The 6,984-nt window shown below is 35.1% G+C and overlaps 1 long non-coding RNA gene across 4 annotated transcripts; it reads left to right on the top strand.

Moving 5' to 3' along the window:
- Window positions 1–562: 562 nt before the first annotated feature.
- On the top strand, window positions 563–5,876 carry LOC118556653. 4 transcript variants are annotated; one of them, XR_004927272.1, is made up of 4 exons: window positions 563–598; window positions 1,168–1,209; window positions 3,549–3,629; window positions 5,482–5,876. It is a non-coding gene; the product is annotated as an uncharacterized LOC118556653 (long non-coding RNA). The 4 variants fall into 4 exon arrangements; XR_004927274.1 differs by having other exon boundaries at window positions 575–598; window positions 3,561–3,629; XR_004927273.1 differs by lacking the exon at window positions 563–598 and having other exon boundaries at window positions 965–1,209; window positions 3,561–3,629.
- The last annotated feature ends 1,108 nt before the right edge of the window (window positions 5,877–6,984 follow it).

The following is a 6,984-nucleotide window of genomic DNA, read 5'->3' as shown; positions in this document are numbered from 1 at the left end:
AAGTAATCTTACACATGTAATATGATGTGCATGCATTTATATCAATGTTTACACACAATATTATTTAACAAGCCACTCCTAAAAGTTACATACCCAAAGAAATAAACTATGTGTAGTTATTACATCTTTAAAATCAAGTTACTGTGACTTATAATGTCTTCCATTTCGATTTAGATTTTAGCAGACCACAGAAAAGTGTAAGGGAGGGGGAGGGGAGCCTTCAGTTGAACACCTGCACTGCTGACCTTTCAACAAGCCTAGTTGAATTCATGGGAAATGGGAATCTGTTAAACTAATACAAAATGGATCTATGCAATGTCTTCAAATGATTCTGCATCATGTAAAAAACATGTCTAAAATTCTAGTTCAACAAGATAATATGTTAGTAAAACTAGTTGTTTTTTTTTAAATAAATTTTCTTCCAACAAGCACATTTGCCAATAGAACTAAACATTCGTACAGGTCTTAAACGCATCTCAAGAAATGTATCAAAAGTCACTTGCAGCAGGAGCACGCAGAAACAGGAGCCAGGTCAAGAAACAAGTCTTGTAATCGGAGATAACAGCATTTTCCAAAATCTTGGGAAACATCATAGAAGGTATGATTTGTTTTATTTACATATCAAACCTGTTGTTGCTTTCTGCTAATAAGACAGGGAGGGTTGCTTTGTAAAGCAGTTCATATGATGTGATTTTTACACCCACAGCCCTGCAGTGTCTGTTGTTCTAATTACTACTCTGCAATAAAAACAATGCAGTAGAAAAGCTTAAAATACTGTAGTGGTGTGCTATGTTGAATTTGTGTAGAGCTCCACTTGCTTTCTGAATTAGGCTAATCAGATGCTAACTGTGCTGAGTGCACCGGGAGTTGAGGCTTCATTTACAGCTTTGGCAGCTTGAAGTGCTACAAACATGTATATACTATATTGTTTTTAAGGGTGTAAATGTATTTTTTAATACCTGCTGTGAATAACCTTAAGTGCTGTGCATGTTTTGTTAAACATAATCAACATTTACTCAACCATAGACTTTGTACATTTTGGCTTTTGAAAGCTGCTGCAAAAATGTGTTTTATTTATATTAAAAATATATGATATGATATAAATATGATATTTATATGAAAGAGTTTATTTCTGTTTTTATATTTATGCAATGGTTTTCTCTGCAGATAATGATCAGCAAAACAAAGGAAGGATGAGGGAAGGAAAGGGTATGTTTACTTTTTCTATATTGTTATTATTATTTTTTTAATTTATTTTCACAACAAAATATAAAAAACAGAATCCTGTTTCACTAAAAGAGAAGAAAATGTGATGGACAACTGCCAAAAAACCCTCAAGGGGCTTAATGAGTGGCAGTCTCCATAATAACAAATATATTTCAAGAAGAAAAAGAGAAAAAAACAACAACAACAAACAACAACATTTCAATATATAAAACAGTTAAACATTTAATTTAGACCACAAATCTATATGGAAAATTCAGACAACTAAGTAGCAGCAACTTTCCTCTCCGTTTAAATTCTTCTTTAGAAAGATCTGTCAGTGATGTGGGAAGACTGTTCCATATCATTGATCCTCTGTATAATAACTGTGTTTGAGTTGTACAAGAGTAAGGAGGCCTGATAAGACAACTACTACGAGTTGGATACTGGTGAAATTCATTATTAAAAGTAAAAATATTACAAAAGTGCTGAGGAAGTAACTTTTTTATAGACCTATAAACCAATAAAGCAATTTGAAGTTGATTCACTCGATAAACACTAAGAATACTTGCCTGAGCAAACAGTGGTTGTGAGGGGTGTCTACGATTTACACAAAATATTAGCCTTAAAGCTCGCTTCTGAAGTCGAAAAACAGATTCCAGTTTAGTTGGGTGGGTACTAGCCCAACCAACATTACAGTAATTGATATATGGATATAACATTGAATAATATAACATAATTGCAACTTTTTTGTTAATCAGGTGACAGATTTTTCCTAGTATACCAACCACTTTGGCTAGTTTTGTACTTATGGCACTAATGTGGGGTTTCCAGGATAAAGAATCATCTAGAATAACACCAAGGAAATGAGCAGATCTAACATTAATAGAAATATTATCAATTTGAATTTTCAATTGGAGGTTTAAACGTATCAAACTTATAACCAAAAAATATATAACTTGTTTTTTATGTTAAGTGACAATTTGTTGGACTTGAACCAATAGGATAACTTGTCAAGTTCTTCATTAACTACCTTTATTAAAAATTCAGGATTTTTATGGGAGTAATACACACTTGTATCATCTGCAAATAAGATTTTAGAAAGTTTATCTGAAACATTAGGGAGGTCTTTAACATATATTAAAAATAGCAAGGGACCAAAGATGGCCTCCATATGGTAAACCGCACTAAAGAGTATATGAACTATAGAACATAGAACTTTACATTAGTGTTGCCAAACAAAATTTTATTCTTGCTTAACTCTTTTCTCTGTGCTGTTTGTCACAGCTTGCAACATTTTGCATTTTTGACATACTCTCACCTACCTCTTATGATACCTCTGAACACAGCCATTATTGTCTAAAATGCTGGCAACCATCTCTGAGCACACCCTTAAGTGAAAATGTCCAAACTGTTCCCAAAGTGTCAATATTTAGTGTGACTATTATTTTTTTACCAATGCTTTTGCATGGATTTCATTAGAGCTTCACATGTTTCCACTGGAATCCTTTTTCACTCTTCTGTGATGACATCCCGTTACCCTCAGTCTCTTCTAGCAAGGCAGTGGTCATCTTGTGAGTGTGTAAAGCGTAGTTATGTTTGAATACTGCTCTGCAGTTCAGTTTCCACAGTGAGGAAATCATCCTCTACTTCAGAAATGTCACAGTACATGTTCCCTCAAATAACTTTGGTTCTCTACAGCCAGCAGCACCCATACAGCCCAAAACATGACACTACCACAACTGTGCTTAACTGTAGGCAACATACACTTTCTTTCCAGGGCTGTAAAGTACCATCCAATGAATTCTTTGTGACTCAATTTGGTCATTGGTGTTGCCAGATACTTATTTGGGTGGTAGATGCCTCAGTAAACAAGCTCTGTGCCCAAGGTACAAAACACCCCCCCCCCCCAAAAAAAGCAGCAGGGGCTCTTGAGAGTGTTCAGTGTAATTGTAGGTTTTACTCTGGTGTCCTCAGTAAAACCTAACGTGAACTGTGATTTGTGATTTTTTTTTATTTTTTTCAAAGTAGTAGTTTTTGCGATCACCAAATTTCTCTACTAGAAATGAAACATGATGCACTTTTCAGACATTGATCATTACATTAATCTCTGGACACTGTTGCAACAGGTCTTTAAAAGTGGGACGTGTGAAATGAGAAAGGAGCATTAGTTAGAACTTTTATATTATGGACATATACAAGTTCTAACTAATGCTCCTCTCTCATTTCACACAATTTCAAAGTTTTTTAAATTCCTACAGAACAAATTTGCTACACAGGTTTATTTCTTTAATGTCTTTTAAACATAGGGGTGTTAAGGTGACAGGCATGTTCTTTTGTTCTAGAACTTGATACAGTGACCCTAAGATCTCCAAGTGAGAACCAAGGAGAACCATCAAAGCAGTCTAAGCAGGCAGGAAAAACTGGTAAGCTTTTTTATTTAAACTATTGGATTCTTTGTTTTGATAATCCTTAATGCATTTTTTTTATTGGATTTCCCTTTTTGTAATATTAAAGTATGAAACCGAAATGAGTTTTTTTTTTAATAAGTCCAGTCATATGAGAACTGAATTGGAGTCATCAGCCTTTAGCTGGTGTTCTAATTTTTTTTTTTTTGTGATATCAGTGAGACTTCAGAGATATGTTCCTTCTGATATACTGACAGTCCAGTGGCAAAATATCAAATGCTTTTTTTTCCAAGTAGCGGCAGAGGAAATTGTCCCAAAACGGGGTTTTACTAGTTCACCAGTCTGACAGAAATAATCCACAGTGATTTGTAAAACTTGCAAGGAACCGGTAAAAACAAAGTCTGGTAACGCAACCAACTTGTTTCATTACGTAAGCTGCTCACACCCGCAGCAGCGCGAGCTGTTTTAGCCCCGCCCCGCTCCGCGTTATCTTCGGAGAAATCTTACGGAGCTTCTTCCAAAACAAAGCAGGTATAGCAGCTAAACTGAGCTCCCTTCTTTGTGATAAAATGGTATTGGTGTATTTATTTTGGTAATTTTACTGGTCACTTTAGTTTATTCTTTGTCAGTATTTAATAACATAACTCAGGTCTCGTAAGTTATTTTTCTTAAAAAATATCTGTTATGGTTAAAGTTGGTTAAAAAAGATTTAATTGAAATTCTGTGTCTGTGTTCTTTATTAAAATGAAATCATTTAGCAATATCATAAAATATCCAGGCAGAGCTGCACATAAAATATGATATTAAATATTTTCAATAATTATCGATATCGATCAATATGCATTTTTTATCGATAAACTTTTTTTCTATATCGTTCAGCCCTAGTACAACAGTTACTATTGAATTAGCTTGTAAAGCGCAGTGCCTCACCGCACAGAGACATCACAGGATGTGATGTCAGGTGGACATTTTTCCCCAAATATGGGCAATAATGGCCGCCCCCCTACACAGTGATCAAGACGACAATTTATGCTTTTATTTTCTTATTGATTAACGCTAAATTCATTTAATCACCACGGGCGTATTAGTTTAAGGTATAGTTAATGATCCACTGATTTTTCCCTTGTTGACTGGACTGGTCCTTTAAAAAAACCTATAATAGAAATTTCATGAATTTGATATATCAGAAGCAGTTGGACATAAAAATATAATGATGCTCAATGGCCCAGTTTTTGTCTCTCTATGCACTAAAAATTTTGTTATGTGCTTAAAGACAGCAGAGTGAGAAGAACTGGGCATTTTGCCCCCAGAAGCCCAAGTTTAGAACAACCTATTACCCATTTTCCATTCATGGTTCCAGCAGTACATGGCTCCACTGAGCTCGGCAGACTGCTGCGGTTCATATGCAATTAAACTTGCATATGAACCTTTTCTAGAGAGTTGGGGTCTCTGGTATGCCCAAGTGGGAGGTTCTTGTTGTGTGGAAGGAGTTTGTGTGAGATATTATTGGTTAGTTTGACTATTGTCGTTGATTGGTTGTATTGACTTGCCATGTTAGGTACACTGAAATGTAATTTAACTAATAATGTAATTTAATGTATGACAAACATGCAAACAAATAAGAGATCAGGTAGAATGCAATCACGTTTTCACACCAATGTATGGTAAAAAGGTCATTTTGGCTGTAAATTAATCTATTGCTACCTTAATGTTTAAACTGATAAAATCATTGTGTCGAGATTGAGGTTTGGTATAATGGTTAAGAATTTAGATGACAAACCTTTGTTAATACATTGATGTAATGTAAATATTACCTACAATGCAAAAAATGCTAAAATGGTTTGAAGTATATTCTTTATTTGTGTTGCAGGCAAAGATCAGGATGTGAATAGACCAGCTATTGAACCTACATCTCATCGACGGCTTTGGAGTAAGGCCGAAAAGGCAGCAGTATGGCAACAGCTTTGCCAATATGTAACCTTAGAGAGTTCCTGGTAAAGAACCATGTCTTGAAGTATTTAAAGTTGAGCCTGCACTGAGAAGCCAAACTTGGAAAGACATAAAAAACAAGTTTACAATACTATTACTGTTCAAAAGCCGAAAAAACATTCTACATTAGATATGGTCAATCTTACATTGTTTGGTTAAAACTACAAAAGAAGTTGTAAGCAGTGCATATTTGGCAATGGTCCTTTGCCTAGTGTTTGGACAGCAGCAAAAATATGTATTTTTGTTCCATAAACAAATAAAATAGTTTGCATTCGGTCTCCACATTGTGTTCTTTAGTATTTAAAATGTTTATCTTAGTTCACAAAGCCTGTATAATGTAGTTAAATTGGCACTACTATATCTATAAAGGACAGTATATGTGAGAAGATATGATGCCGGGGGTTAAGGGGAAAAAAAATTAATTATTAGAAGCTTTGAATGGCTTTTTTGATGAAATAAAGCTTGGCTGTTGGTGAGAAAAAACACACCCAAATCTACCTGGCAACAACAACTGGTCCACACAAGTCCACAAGAAAAAGATTTATTTTATTTTGAGCTTTTGGTTATCTAAGGTCACATTCTGAATCTACATTTTTTTCTACAGGTGGCAATGTGTTTTGCACTGTTCTATATGCAGTGGAAGTAGTGGTCCACACAATGAACTATGAGGACGGAGTCCACACAATGTATTAAAGACATGTATGTGTGTGTGTGTGTGTGTGTGTGTGTGTGTGTGTGTGTGTGTGTGTGTGTGTGTGTGTGTGTGTGTGTGTGTACCAGTTTGTCTGCTGTGTATGATCCGTGATGGAATCTGTGTTTACGTGTGTGCATGTCAGATTTAAAGGGCAGGAGCCATTTGAATAACCCATTCACTATCAGCTAGGAAAGGATAAGGGAATGGACATTCTTGCAATGAAGAATGTTGAGGCGTTTTAAATGTCTTTCAAGGAATCCCATTACGACACTAAAGGATGCAACTCACCTTAAAAAAGAAAATTAGTTAGACCGATGGACATAGATGAATGTTCATGACATTCTTGTTATCTGATCTCCTAGATTAGAGGGTGGCGTCTCCTTATTTTGGTATACACCCTGTTAGAACTGTCCATTTAGTAATTTTAAAAGGATAGTTCAGATATTCTGAAGTAGACTTCTCTGATGTAGTTTTGACGAGTCAATAACATTTTACTGATATTTGCATCCTTTAGTTAAAGACATAGTTAGCAATGAGGTTACAAAAGATCCAAATTATGTCATTATGAAAATGGACCCGTCAGGATAAGACACCAAAAATATCATGGCAGTACATTTACACCATAGAAGTCAAGACAGGCATCAATAACGGGAGACAATATAGGAGAACAGTGACACTACAAAAAAAACG

This window comes from Fundulus heteroclitus, chromosome 20 (genome assembly GCF_011125445.2).
Source record: "Fundulus heteroclitus isolate FHET01 chromosome 20, MU-UCD_Fhet_4.1, whole genome shotgun sequence".
NCBI classification, from domain to species: domain Eukaryota; kingdom Metazoa; phylum Chordata; class Actinopteri; order Cyprinodontiformes; family Fundulidae; genus Fundulus; species Fundulus heteroclitus.
This window is presented reverse-complemented; position numbering and strand designations above follow the sequence as displayed.